At 40.8% G+C, this 15,451-nt stretch overlaps 2 long non-coding RNA genes across 6 annotated transcripts in view; one reads left to right on the top strand and one right to left on the bottom strand.

The window, feature by feature from the left end:
* The window catches only part of LOC111098499, a 37,584-nt gene that overhangs the window by 3,768 nt on the left and 18,365 nt on the right, over nt 1-15,451 (top strand). The window lies entirely within an intron of this gene.
* The window catches only part of LOC119869839, a 60,490-nt gene that overhangs the window by 44,701 nt on the left and 338 nt on the right, over nt 1-15,451 (bottom strand). For both annotated transcript variants that reach the window (XR_005354838.1, XR_005354839.1), the window contains exon 2: nt 13,126-13,567. This is a non-coding gene — a long non-coding RNA (uncharacterized LOC119869839). The remainder of the gene's footprint in view (nt 1-13,125; nt 13,568-15,451) is intronic.

Raw genomic sequence — 15,451 nt, 5'->3', positions numbered from 1 at the left:
GACTAAGGCCAGTCTTAACAATAGCAGGAGTCACTTTTGAACTCATCAGGAATATTTCATTTCTCATCTGTCAATGAGGTGATCCATGTGGCAGAGACCGATTGTGCTGTGAGCAGCATGGTGGACCCGTCCAGTGCAGACTGCGTGTGCCTGGCTCGGGGGTTAGGTTTTGTACTTGCTATACCTTGATTCCTTTAAAGATATTTTGTAGATTTGACTCAAGGAGACCCATGCAGTTAAGAATTCTTTTGCCAAGACCTTGGATGTTAGACACCTGGCTCACTGCTTCTGACAAACAATGTAAACATCCCAAGGGCTGTCAGCCTATGACATGAGCATATCATGCTTTGGACATCATGTTTCTTTCTTTAAAAAAAAAAAGCTTCTTTCTGTCAAACTCATAAGGAGGATTGTTTGCAGCAGAGAATAAGAATAGTTGACAATTTGCATGCGTTCAAGTCAGTGTCTCCTTCTCTTATCCTGTGCAGGCTGAACACAGTCCTTCCAGACTTCTGGGCCCAGGAGAAATCACACTGGACTCTAGAGAAATAGGTCATTCTCAGGAGAAAAGAGAAGTCACTAGATAGAGATTCTCTCATCTCCCATATACCAGTTCTATAATCCTTGCTGCCTCAGTGGCTCTCCTCTTTCTGTTCTCTTTCAATTGAGGAAGAAGTTCTTCCCCCTAAATATGAAAGGCCCACTCCTGGACCTGTGCTATGAACATGAGTTCTTTCATCCTTCTAAGGTACCCCACTGACTCTATTGTTTCCTACCCATCCTGTATCATCTTCGTCATCCCTTTTTTTTGTATACATCTCATAAATATCCAAAAATGCTTTAGTCTCTCCCATATTTGTTTTCAAAAGATTTTATTTATTTATTCATGAGAGACACAGAGAGAAGCAGAGACATAGGCAGAGAGAGAAACAGGCTCCATGCAGGAAGCCTGATGTGGGACTCAATCCCTGAATTTGGATCATGCCCTGAGCCAAAGGCAGACGCTCAACTGTTGAGCCACCCAGGCTCACCCTCTTCCTTATTTATTTATTTATTTATTTATTTATTTATTTATTTATTTTTCCTCTCCCATATTTAAAAAACAAAAACAAAAACCTCTACACCTACCCCTTCAGCATTTGTCCTATTCCTTTGCTTTCCTGTCCATCTTAAAAAAAAAAAAAAAAAGTATTTGAGATATCTACACCATCGCCCCCATCTCCTGTCGCTCCCATTCTCTCTTCGATCTACTCCAAGCTGGCCCCATCATCACAACCCCACCCAAAGAGCTCTTACCAAGGCATTGTTTGCTTCCATGTTTCTAAATCCAATGGCTACATTTTAGTCCCCAGTCACATGGCCTTTTAGAAGAAACTTTTGCCATTTTTCTAGGTCCCATAACTGTGTTCTCCTGGCCTTTATATGTTCTCTCAATCCCTTTCTCTTAGGTGCCCTATCTCCTCCATACAGCTTTACCTATCAAAGTTCCTCAGGGTTTAGCCCTGGCTCTTTGTCTTTTCAAGTAACTTCCTGGGGATTTCTCTCACTCCCAAGGTATCAAACAACCCATATGCAGAATCACAGATGTCTTGTTCACCATAATTCCTCAGTACTTAGGACAATGCCTCACACAAATAGTTTCTTCATTATCTTTGCTCAATTAATTGACTTGAAGCCATATGTTCCAGGTTCATCCTGGAGAAAGGCATAGCAAGCGACAGGAGTAAGACACTGGGTTAGAAGCATGATCTTTGGAGTCCGAGCTTTGCAGTTCCTCTAACTAGCTTTGTGATTTCAGACACAAGTTACTTGTTTTTTTTCCCCCCTTATTTCTAAAATTGTACTAAATTTGATATCTATGTAAAGATTTTTTTCTGAGAATTAAATATACACTAGAGTTGAGATCTCATAACAGACATTTTTCTGTTTTGTTCAATAAATAATCCACATCATATAGAATCTAGGTGTGGCCAGTAACTATGAGTGCATACCAAATCCAGCCCATTGCCTATTTTTGTATTGCCCTAAGGGCTAAGAATTGCCTTTACATTTTTAAGTAGTTGAGAGAAAAGCAGACTATGTGATAAAGATAGTATATGGCTGTAAAACCTAAATTGTTTACTATAAACAACCTGCTGAGAAATGAAACGTTAAAAATATCTCAGTTTTTCTAATATCAAACAGTTCATGTGGTGCTGTGCTGCTTGAAAATGGCTTACTAAATTTTTAATAATTTTTTATCCATTAAGAATAACTTACTCCACTGTTAGTGATTCAAGTACTATGATCCCCTCACCCTTAAGGACAGTGGTTTCTAAGTTCTTAGAGCCTTCTGACCAGTTTTTTTCTAGACAGAAGACCCATATACAGTGAAAGGACATATATTGTTTTTGATAGACAACATCCATATAGCACCCATTCTCCCTTCTTTGGATAATTCTGCCAAAAATTTTCTGTAGGAAATACCCCCTTCCCTTCCTCAGTCCATGAATGTCAGAGGGAATTGACAACACTTGTGGCTGTCGGAGAAGGCATGGGACATAGGACTGACCAGCCAGAGCATCACATTCCCCTGGCCCCAGCAACTGGCTGAAGGACAGACACATGGCTCAGTCAGGGCCAGAGAGAGAAAATAAGCATTTAGTGTGCCTTTTAGGAAGAAAAGCACACTCTCTTTTCCACAAGACTTGAACCTTAAATAATGAGGGGTTTGAGCCCCTCGTAGCCATCTTGCCATTAATGGAATTTGATCATGCAGCTGAAATGGAAAAGAATGGCCAGGAAATGGAGAGAAACTGAGTCCAGTGACATTTTTTGAGCCTCTGGATCAAGAGTTCAACTGACTAGTCTTTTTGGCCATCATGGAACTCAATAAATTCCTTCTTCCACCAAAGCCAGGTTGAATTAGAGCTCGTTGGTTTAAAAAGAAAGGATAATCTAAGTGATGCACCTGTCTGGTGTATTCCTCTTTATTCTATGATTTAATCTAGCCACCTAGATAAGTGGAACAGGTGGCTTTTGAGGGAGCATCATCAAAAAGCAGTCATTCACTCCAGAAACATGGCATAGGAACCATTGTCAGAGATTCAAAGTCTGTAGGAAGCCAGCTGTAGGATATTTAGAGACAGAATTGCAGAATTTAAAAGATTGATGTGACTTAAGACAAGACCATGTATTTAGGGGATCACAAATCCCAAAACACGCAAAGCCAAGATGGGAACAGTAAAAGGGTCAGGAGTGAAAAGAGTAGCAGCAGATGTACAATGAAAAATGACCAATAAAAAAAAAAAAGAAAGAAAAATGACCAATAGCATTCAATGTCAGGGACCCGACATGGAGGGGAATAGTGGGTCCCAGGCTGCACTTGGAGACCCTGCCTCCATGAGCAGCCTCCACTGAGTGTCAGCTGACCACTGCACGTGGGAATGGTGGTTCAAGATGAAAGATTTTATGTGAAATTGGTCTTTGACTGTTGCCAACTAAATTGCTCTTTTAAACTGTGTGATTCTAACGTAATATATTCTCAAGCCATACTCAGGCCATAAATTGCCAGAACATTCATTATGCAGATGGGGGCAAGGTGGTGGCAAGGGAATAAATTAATCTCCCCAATGGACCATGTCTTACTGCAATGATACACAACTACTAGCAAGAGGCAAAGACTAGACTCACATTCTTGTCTCCTGACTTATTCTCTGCATTGAACAGGCTGGAGATGACACTGTAATAAAAGTAATCCTCCACACCTGGAGAACAATCCATACCCCTGGAGAACAATCCATACCCCTGGACAACAGTCCATACCCCTGGAGAATAGTCCATACCCCTGGAGAACAATCCATACCCCTGGAGAACAGTCCATACCCCTGGAGAGCAATCCATACCCCTGGAGAACAGTCCATACCCCTGGAGAACAGTCCATACCCCTGGAGAACAGTCCATACCCCTGGAGAACAATCCATACCCCTGGAGAACAATCCATACACGTGGAGAACAATCCATACCCCTGGAGAACAATCCATACCTGGAGAACGATGCCAGTTTGTGTAGCATTCTCACATAAAGTGAAAATCTAATCCTCATAGAATGTAGGTACTATTCTATTCCCATTTCTACTTCACAGATAATCTGGAAAATAAAGTTCCTGGAGATCGAGGGGCTTTCCTGAAGCTTAGTAAGAAAGTCAGAACTCATGTATTCCCAGGACCTAACTCATCACCTTTCCTTCTAATCATACCGGCTTTTCCTCCTGGGTCCCAGATCTCAGTTGAAACGTAGCACCCATCCCCCTCCTTACCCTAAGACACACACACACAGGCTGATTCTGCTTTCTAAACTTCTCTTTGATCTCTCTTTTATCTCCATTACCATTGCCATCAATTCACACCAGCATCACCACATCAGGCTTTCTAAGCCTCATTATTTTTTATTTATTTATTTATTTATTTATTTATTTATTTATTTATTTATTTATGGATTTTATTTATTTATTCATGAGAGACACACACAGAGAGAGAGGCAGAGACACAGGCAGAGGGAGAAGCAGGCTCCATGCCGGGAGCCTGACGTGGGACTCGATCCTGAGACTCCAGGATCAAGCCCTGGGCCAAAGGCAGGTGCTAAACCGCTGAGCCACCCAGGGATCCCATCTCCTTCTTTTTTTAGAATATTTTATTTATTCATTTGTCAGAGAGAGAGCACATGCAGGGGAGAGGCAGGCAGAGCAGAGAAAGAAGCTTCGCTTCTCTGCTTAGCAGAGAGCCTGATGTCAGACTCAATCCCAGGACCCTGGGATCATAAGCTGAGCTGAAGATAGACACTTAACCCACTGAGCCACCCAGGTGTCCCTCACCTTTTCCTTCTGCTGTCCATACTCTCTATCACAGCCAAAGGGAGCCTCCTAAAATGCTACCCTAGCCTTAGGCCTGCACTATCTTGTCCTGCTTTCATAGCATTCATCCCATCATACATCATTATCTGTGCACTTATCTCCCCCCTTCCCCCCCACCAGACTGAAAACTCTAACAAAGGAAGGATTTGTCATTGTATTCCTGGGACCCAGTACCTGGATCATAGTAGATGCTCAGTGGATGTGGAGGAAAAGAGAAGGGAGGGAAATGGGGGAGGCAGAGAAGGAGAAAGAGAAGAGAAGTCTCCCTTTTAGGGAGACTAAAAAAAAAAAAAAAAAAAAAAAGAGGACTAAAGACTTAAGACTAAAAAAAGTCTCCTTTTTAGACTTTTAGGGGAAGTGAGAAATCCATACAGGCTACAAATGGGGGAGCCATTTACAAGCCTATTCCATGCACTGCTAAAAATATATAAACAGCTGAATGAAGGATTCAACTTGTCAAAGATTAGTCATAATTTCTTGCTATTTTCAAACAAAAACATTGCAAATTAAGAGCATTTGATGCTAATTTCAAAGTTCTCAGTACCACCCCGGGTGAAAATGATGTTACTTTAAAGAAAAACTTGGACACTCTACTGAGACACTCTACACACTTGCTAATTAGCCACTGATTTTATTTTATTATTTTATTTTATTTTATTTTATTTTATTTTATTTTATTTTAATTTTTCTTTTAGCCACTGATTTTAAAACCAGCTGTGCAACAGGAACACAACTAAGCTGGTGTCTGTTTATAGACAAGTGGCCACGAATGACCTTGGTTCTCTTCAAGCTGCCCTCCCCCAGGGCTGAGACATCTAATGAACTGTTATCTGATCATTGTTTATCCAGGAAAAAAATCTATAAGTATCTCCTTTATGTCCATTAAGTTACCCAGTTTTGGGTAACATCCAAAACCAAATATTTATTCTCCCGAGATGTCCATGTCCAGAGAGGGATTTGTTTTCACTATGAAACATGACATTCCATTTGGTCCTAATTCTTTGGCACTATAATTTTTTGGATGCGTTGTTACTGAGTATTTTTGTTGCAGATGGTTATATAACAACAACATTGGAGCCTGGTGCATAATTAGTCATGGAAAAATTGTGTCCAGCTCATGAAATAAAAATCCTTGGAATTGTGGCCAAATATTTCTATTAGCTCCCGAGGCATTTGAGGGTTAGAGACCTGCTCTAAGAGTTCATGAAAAAGCAGAGGGAAAAAGGATGATTTCCTCCCTCTTCGAGGTTCCAGTCTTGGTTCTGCCCCTGACTGGCAAGTTATTCAATCTCATGGAGCTTTAAAAGATCCAATAAGTTACATATATAAAGCTTTTAATTAATTAATTAATTAATTAATTAATTAATTTATTTATTTTATAAAGCTTTTATTCAAATAAACCTGACCAGGACGGATTTCTAACAAATGCATCTCTCCTTAAAATCCTTATCACAGTAACCATTTTGTGCATTTTCCTGAGTTAATTTTTTTAATTTAAATTCAATTACCCAACATATAGTACATTAGTTTCAGCTGTAGAGTTCAATACTTCATCAGTTGCATATAACCCCCAGTGCTCATCACATCACATGCCCCCACCTTAGTGCCTTAGTGCCCATCAACCAGGTACCCCATCCCTTCACCGTCTCCCCTCCGACAACCCTCAGTTTCTTTCCTATAGCTAAGAGTCTCTTATGCTTTGACTCTCTCTTTGATTTAATCTTATTTTTCTCTCCCTTCCCCTATGATCCTCTGTTTCTTAAATTCCACATGTGAGTGAAACCTATAAGTGTCTTTCTCTGATTTTCCTCTAATTTTGCTCAGCATAATACCTTCCAGTTCCAACTACACTGATGTAAATGGTAAGTATTCATCCTTTCTGATGGCTGAGTAATATTCCATTACTCACACACACACACACACACACACAATATATATATAACATATTCTTTATCCACTCATATATCAGTGGACATCTGGGCTCTTTCTGTAGTTTGGCTATTGTGGACATCGCTGCTATAAACATTGGGGTGCAGGTGCCCTTCTGGATCACTACACCTGTATCTTTGGGGTAAATCCCCAGCAGTGCAATGGCTGGGTCGTAGGGCAGATCTATTTCTAACTTCTTGAGGACCCTCACACAGTTTTCCAGAGTGGCTGCACCAGGTCACATTCCCACCAGCAGTGTAAGAGGTTCCCCTTTCTCCATGTCCTCACCAACATTTTTTGTTTCTTGGCTTGTTAATCGTCGCTGGTGTGAGGTGGTATCTCATCGTGGGTTTGATTTGTATTTCGCTGATGCTGAGACGTGTGGAGCATTTTTTTTTCATGCGTCTGTTAGCCGTTTGTATTTCTTCTTTGCAGAAAGGCCTGTTCACGTCTTCTGCCCCCTTTTTGACAGATTATTTGTTTTTTTGGGTATTGAGTTTGATGAGTTCTTTATACATCTTGGATACTAGTCCTTTATCTAATAAGACATTTGCAAATATTATCTCCCATTCTGTAGATTGTCTTTTAGTTTTATTGACTGTTTCTTTTGCTGTGCAGAAGCTTTTTATCTTTTTTTAAAACAATTTTATTTATTTATTCATGAGAGACACAGAGAGAGGCAGAGACAGAGGCAGAGGGAGAAGCAGGCTCCCTGCGGGGAGCCCAATGCAGGACTCGATCCCAGGAGCCCAGGATCACTCCCTGAGCCAAAGGCAGATGCTCAACCAATGAGCCAAACAAGCTTCCCAAAAAGCTTTTTATCTTGGTGAAGTCCTAATAGTTGATTTTTGCTTTTGTTTCTCTTGCCTTCGGAGACTTATCTAGCAAGAAGACGCTGGGGCCAAGGTCCAAGAGGTTGCTGCTTATGTTCTCCTCTAGGATTTTGATGGATTCATGTCTCACATTTAGGCCTTTTATCCATTTTGAGTTTATCTTTGTGTCTGGTGTAAGAAAGTGGTCCAATTGCATTCTTCTAACGTGGCCGGCCAATTTTCCCAGCACCATTTTTTTTGCAGAGACTGTCCTTTTTCCATTGGATATTCTTTCCTGCTTTGTTGAACATTAATTGACCACAGAACTGAAGGTCCATCTCTGGGTTCTCTATTCTGTTCCAATGATCTATGTGTCTGTTTTTGTGCCAGGACCACACTGTCTTCATGATGACTGACAGCTTTGTAATAAACCTTGAAGTCCAGCATCGTGATGCCTCCAGTTTTGGTTTTCTTTTTCAATATTCCTCTGGCTATTTGGGATCTTTTCTGGTTCCATACAAATTTTAAGATTATTTGTTTCAGCTCTTTGAAAAATGTTGATGGTATTTTGATAGGGATTGCATTGAATGTATAGATTGCTCTGGGTAGCATAGACATTCTAATAATATTTAGTCTTCCAATCCATGAGCATGGAATGCTTTCACATCTCTTTGTGTCTTCCTCAATTTCTTTCATAAGTGTTCTGTAGTTTTTAGAGTACAATATTTGATTAATGTCTGTTTTTATAGCAGATTGTCAGTGCCCCACCCATATCCCTTGCATTCTGTGATTTTAGGGAGTTCAGCCAATTTCTGTATCTCAGGTCTTGAGAGGTTTTCTTGGAAACCAAAGGCTACTGTGTAGCCTGCTGAAATGCCAAGAAATTAATAGCCTCTGGCAGAAGTCCTCAACCAACGATCCTCTAAAGATGGTGTGTAAATACCCCAACTGTCTTACCCCTTGGGAGGGAAAATACTGAGGTGTGTATTTTACATATTTTCTCAATTTCCTACAGGTTTAAGCTTCACTGTGCTGTTGACTGTGGCATCTGACTTAAGAGGATGCCCTTTACTGACTGCCTTCCCTTCCCACCTCTGTTTCCTGCATCTACCAAATAGACATTGGGATCTTTGTCTCAGTATTTGCCTCTGGGGCAGCCTGAACTAAGACAGCCTCTTTCCTAGGGCAGTAAGCCTATGATGAGTATAGATGACTTATTCATGACTGTGTCTGGTAATAGGTGTTCAGTCAATAATTCAGGGGAAAAAGAGAGAAAGCGTTATTATTGTTGATGTTGTCAATGTTGTTATTCAACGTAAAATACACAGCCCACCCTTCACTGAGAAGATTCAGCAATACATCTGATTCTTGGACAAAATCAGGTTCTGGGACCTTTGTATTTCACTTAGGGAAAATGAGAAAAGACTTGGGAATCAGGTTTTGAGGAAAGGCTACCAGATGAGAGGTAACGTCTGTCCTGTTTTTCTGTCTGAGTCAGGACTGCAAAGGCAGAGATGACTCGCTCTCTAGTGTGAAAGCCTCCAAGGTTGTCAGCCCTGTGACAGACACTTAACAAGACTTCAGAAAGCATTGACCTCAGCCAGCACACTGTCTCAAGGAGGTAACTCAGAATTAAAGTCAAATCGACAAGCCATTCCTATAATTGAGGCTGAAAGTGGGAGAAGCTGTAGATAGAGTTTGTGGCATAAAGGACAAGCATGTCACCTCAGGAAAAAGTACAAGTCAAGTCAGCATGTCACCTCCCACTGCTGGCTATGCAGAGATTTTAATGAAACATTCTTGGGATTAATCTGCACCAAATGCCTGCCTCACCCAGCTCCTGACAGGGGGCAATTTATAGCTTAAAGAGATGTCATCAACTTTAATAGGCTTCAAATATCACTTTAAAATCACTGACTTCTTACAGGGTCCAGTTTTCAGTACATCTCCTATCTGCCTGTCCATTTCACTTCATTCAGGAATAGTATTGGAGAGCAAAAGAATAAAAAAGCCCTCAAGCTTTAAGGCTAGAAAGGACCTTATTAGACAAGGAACCACAAAATCAAATGTCTATAGTAGCCAGCAGGGAGGATAAATGAATGAAGTAGCTGGTCAGGCTCTGTCAGGACCTGGAGAATGCCTGCTGGGTTCAAGGCAGCAATGCTTTTCAATCACAAGTAATTGTTGCCAGGCAGAAGTTCAGATCCAGTGTGGCCAGATTTTTTTTTTTTCAAAAGAAGCTGTATATCCAGGTTTATAAATGAAAATTTCCCGTCTACTTAATTAAGTACTAATAATTAATTTAATATTTTAACAATAATAAAACCAAGTGATAATGATAAAAAAGAACAAAATTACTGCACATTTAGTAGTCATCTAGAACTCACCTGCTGTGCTGTAAGGGTTGTTAAAGTAGTGACATCTTTACTTTTTTTTTAAATTTTTTTATTTATATATTTTTTAATAATAAATTTATTTTTATCGGTGTTCAATTTGTCAACATACAGAATAACACCCAGTGCTCATGCCATCAAGCGCCCACCTCAGTGCCCACTACCCAGTCACCCCCACCCCCTGCCCTCCTCCCCTTCCACCACCCCTAGTTCATTTCCCAGAGTTAGGGGTCGCTCGTGTTCTGTCTCCCTTTCTGATATTTCCCACTCATTTTTTCTCCTTTCCCCTTTATTCCCTTTCACTATTTTTTATATTCCCCAAATGAATGAGACCATATAATGTTTGTCCCTTTACATTTAAATTGGTAAGCAGTCATTACAGCAGGCCCTCCAAATGACTCCCACCACTACCCTGGCACTCTTTGCCTGCCCCAGAATGTCAGCCTGCTCCATCATCCAGCGACTAAAGGGTTAACATATAAACAACAGGTCACCTGGAGGATCCTGTTTCAGCACCATGGCCAGTGTCTGGTTGACTTGATCAGCATTTGCATTACACTTGTGAGGTATTTTTAGGATCACCTCTCCATAGGGGTTAACAAAACACATAGGCCTGGAAATGGATCCTACCAAAAGCCAGTTTGGGACCCCTGATTTATTCCAATTCCCCTTATTTGATAGTCAAACAAAGGTTGACACAGAAAACATTAAGTTAATTAAAATTAAGAAGCAAATCACTGAGAGACACTGATAAGAGCCCAGAACTCCAAGCTCATAGGCCAGGGCTCTGTCCTCTTCATCAATAGCTATCAAACCCATGGAGGGTATGGATTGTTAAAAGCACAGATTTCTCTTAACTCTTATCTATAGAGAACAAACAATGGTTACTAGAGGGGAAGTGGATGGGGGGATGGGTGAAACAAGTGATGGGGAATTAGAGTACACTTATCATGATGAGCACTGAGTAATGTATAGAATTGTTGAATAACTATATTGCACACCTGAAACTAATATAACACTGTGTGTTAACTATGTTGGAATTTAATAATTTAATTTTTAAGAGAGTGCAACAATAAAAACACAGATTTCTGCCAAAACTCTGGAGTTGGTTGGCTCAGGCATGACTATTTTTCAAAAACTCATCAGATAATTCTGATGATCAGCAGATCTGCAAAACATTGCTGCAAACTGTTACCACTGGCGTACCAGGAAACCTTAGCCACCCAAATTCCTCTGTGGACACATTTGGAAAGCAGGGTAAAGTCCCTAAGGACATATTATTTAAATAAATCTCATTCGAATATCACATAGAAGACATATGTGTGTATGTTGGGAGGGCAAATGGTTTTACGCAAGCCCTTTAGGTCTGTCTTATTGTTATACTGAAGGGAAGAAAATTAAAGGAGGAAATTTTTGAGGTTGGCAATAATTAAGGATCAGAGAAATGGAGATTACACCAGCATCAAAACAGGACTATTACTTACTAGTTATACATCTTCAGATACCTCCCTTAAGTTTTCTGGGTCTCACATTCTCCATCTGTCAAATGGGGATAGCAATACCCAGTAGGCAAAATAATCAGTTTTCAGAGATAAATCAGTCAATTCTGGATTACCCTGCCTATAGACTTCTCAGTGACTGCAGGCGCCTCAACCAGAGAGCCAAGTGGATATGCAGCTTCTGCTCTGCTCACAGGAGCAGCAACACAGGTTTATCAGCCCCTTCCCAAAGCCCAAGTCTAGCCACAAATTGAAGGACAGCTCAGGCCTTTGTGATATCTTCACACCTCTGATTCTTATACTGATGAATCCAGCTCAGGTGTCAATAATTGACACTAGGGCTTTGTCAGCAGCAATGTGTTGTCCGTGAAAGTCTGCCGGCCTACCCACAATGTAATGGTAGAGCTTCCCTTAGTCATAAGACACTTCTCACAGTACTGACATATAGTGGCAACTGTGATGGCCATGATTATGATTGCAAGTGATTTAGAATACCACTCTATAGCCAGACAGATCAAGGGGCAGCTGTGTGACTTTGGATATTATTTCCAAAAGTCTCATCATCAGTGAAATAAAGGCAATAGTGATTATCTCCTATATTGCATTATTACAAGAATTAAATGAACTAATACAGGAAAGGGCTTAGTTTGGTGCCTGACATATAGTATTCAGTAAATGTTCTTTTTGGTGATAAGATTAGTATTAATTTCAAGATTCAACCCCAAGTTTGAGAGAGCCTTGGTAATAACATGTAATATTTGGTGCTAGAACCAGCAGCTTAATGGGTGCCCATGGACTGATGAGAGGCTCACACAGAGCAATGCTCCATCTGGGCCCCTGTGGGGCACACAAGTACTGAGAGGTTTAGGAGCCTCCTTCAAGTCTCTGAGTTCAACAAGGGGTTGTTTGCTATACAGTCTCAGCCCATAGCTACCAACAGCACTCTCTCAGTCTCAAACTCTTCTGCCAGAAAGGTTGCTAGTAACCCAGCCAGCCACCCCTGCTTCTGGAGCTTGGTTAAGTGAAGTCAAGGAGAAGCGCTGAGTTATCTTAAGCTTCTGGTGGCCCAGAAGACTCCAGTAAATGTCAATTGCAGATCCCAGATCTCCACCCACCTCTTCTAGGCAGATCCACGCAATGGGTATTTAGGCAGGCAGCCAACTCTGGATTCCGAAACAAACAAGCTTCATGTTATTTTATCTAAATTTCTAATCTTCCCTGAGAGCTCCAGGGTGCAGCACAGAGCCTGGTAACAAGGAGAGAGGCTGCCAGAAAGAGAACACCTGGACCCAGAGCCCAGTTCTAGCACAAACTCAATGTGTCATTGTAAGAACCAAACAGATATGATTATATAAAGGTCTATAAAGTATAAATCAGGATTGCCGTTATTAACATTTATTATCATTACACGTGTTTTGAACTTTCAGTCATAAAACTCAATGTGCAAAAATGTAACTTTCTATAACTGAACTCAATTTTTTAGTTAAGTTCCCATTTTGCCTGGTGCATAAACTTAATCTAGTTACTTCCACATATACCCATTCTTTGCCAAGTAAATGCAAAAATTTCAGGATTAAAAGTCAGTGTTTTCTCCTACTTACCTTATTTTTCTGGATAGGAGATCTCAAGTATCCCAGAGTGGAGGTGAAAGATAGGGCACTGAATCTTATTGAATCTTGGTAAGGAGGAGGCAGTGGATCCACAGTGACTCTGATCCACACATCTCCTTCAGACCCAAAAGTCCTCTTTATTTCCAAATTTAGATACAAAAGTGCTTTTCTTTGCCACTTAGGGAGGGCTGTCTCAGGCTTTTTGGTAACTAGGCACCAGAGTACCATCCATTTGTTCCTACTGCCAAGTTTGCTGCACCAAATTAGGGTAGGAATGCTTTGGGTATCCCCCTGACACATCTGGGAAATTAACTCCCTTCTGTAGAAGATCCCTTCAAACCCGTTAGATGTCTCCACGGTCACCGGCCAACTCCGGATATCATCCTGGTCATGGAGTCATGAATCCAATAGACTTCATCTCTGCCCTATGGAGCTAGTGACAGAAGACAAATAATAAAGTCAACACATAAATGAATGCAGGATTGCAAATTGAGAAAGTGCTATAAAAATAACAAATATGAGGCAGTGGCAGAAGAAAAGAAGGTTAAGGGGTGCCTACTTATATAAAGTGATCAGAATCAGGTAAGGTGTCTGAGGACATGATAGGTAAGCTGAGACCTGAAGGAAGGGAAGGAGCCCATATGGGAAAATTAGGATTATGGAGAAGGGATGGGACAGACGCTCCAAGCATAGAAACAGATATGGAGAAAAGGCCCCAGGGCTTCCAGGTTTGATATGGTACTGGAATACATGGTCAGGGTGATTGAAACACAATCAACAAACAGGGTCTAAATGTCATGGTGAAGAGTTGGAATTCATCCTAAGAAAAATGCTAACGTCATAGAAACATTCACTGTTAGTTTTTTTTTTTTTTATCATTAAATGATTTTAACCAAGGATGAGATAGATTTTTTTCTTATAAAATATTATGTTGGCAATAATTCTCAACAGTCATAATATGGTCACCCCTTAGACATTTGGAAAGAAGACATTTGGAAACATGTAGGGACATTTTTGATTGCCACAATGATTTGAGTATATACTACTGGCATTTAGGGAAGTCCAGGGAGCTAAACCACCCACAATACACAGGACAGGTCTACTTAATGAAGAATTGCACCCCCAAGTCCTTGTATTCCTAGCAAGATTGAGCAGGTATCTGGCAGCTGTGTGGAAGTGGGGGTAGGACAAACATGTTAGCAGGGACGTAATGAGGATTGCATTGGCATTGTCCAGATGGGAAAAGATGATGGCAAGAGTAGGGCTGAGACCTCGGAGATCAAGAACAGTGAAAAAGTGTGCAAATATGAGCAGACATCATAAACTGGCCACGCTGTTTCCTCTCAAATGAGACACAGTCCCAGAGAGTTTCTCAGTTTGATTCCTGGTAACCATTAGCAATTGTTTCCAGTTAATAGCCGAGGCAAACCTATTTGGAAAATACCTGATTGGGTTGTGATTCAGAGACAGAGCAAATAGGATACAAAGGGAAGAAAATAGGGAGTAAGTCTGGAAAAGGATGTTACCTTAAATGCCCAGATGAGCTCCTTAAATAGAAAGGACAAACATTATATGTTCTCATTCATTTGGGGAATATAAATAATAGTGAAAGGGAAAAGAAGGGAAGGGGGAAGAAATGTGTGGGAAATATCAGAAAGGGAGACAGAACGTAAAGACTGCTAACTCTGGGAAACGAACTGGGGGTGGTGGAAGGGGAGGAGGGCGGGGGGTGGGAGTGAATGGGTGACGGGCACTGGGTGTTATTCTGTATGTTAGTAAATTGAACACCAATAAAAAAAAAAAAAAAAAAAAAAAAAAAAAAGAAAGGACAACAGCTCTTCCCTCTTTTAGAGGATTCCTCCTGGAAGCCCACCAGATTGTTATCTCTCTCTCACTTATCTCTACCAAAACCTCACAGATGCAATTTGAATGTTCTCCACAATTAACAAAAAAAAAAAAAGTCCGTAAAGACTTGCCTATCACTCAGAAAATTAGCTGCCATGCATAATTAGGTTAATTTGGCATGATATTCATCTGAAATGTGAACATGCTATTAATAATGAAAGCAAACATATGGAGCAAATGTCCTTGATCTGCTGAGGGAGCGGCTAAGTCATGAGCTCCACACACAAATTATCACCATGCCTTTCCCAGAAAAGAAGGTGGCATGATTAAAAAGACATCACAGAGGGGCGCCTGGGTGGCTCAGTCAGTCAAGCATCTGCCTTTGGTTCAGATCATGATCTCAGGGTCCTGAAATTAAGCCCCATGTCAGGCTCCCTGCTCAGCTGGGAATCTGCTTCTCCCTCTTCTTCTG

The sequence above is a fragment of the Canis lupus genome, chromosome 1 (assembly GCF_011100685.1).
Source record: "Canis lupus familiaris isolate Mischka breed German Shepherd chromosome 1, alternate assembly UU_Cfam_GSD_1.0, whole genome shotgun sequence".
In the NCBI taxonomy this organism is placed as follows: domain Eukaryota; kingdom Metazoa; phylum Chordata; class Mammalia; order Carnivora; family Canidae; genus Canis; species Canis lupus.
The sequence above is the reverse complement of the archived record's forward strand: the minus strand, read 5'-3'. Positions and strand labels throughout refer to the sequence as shown.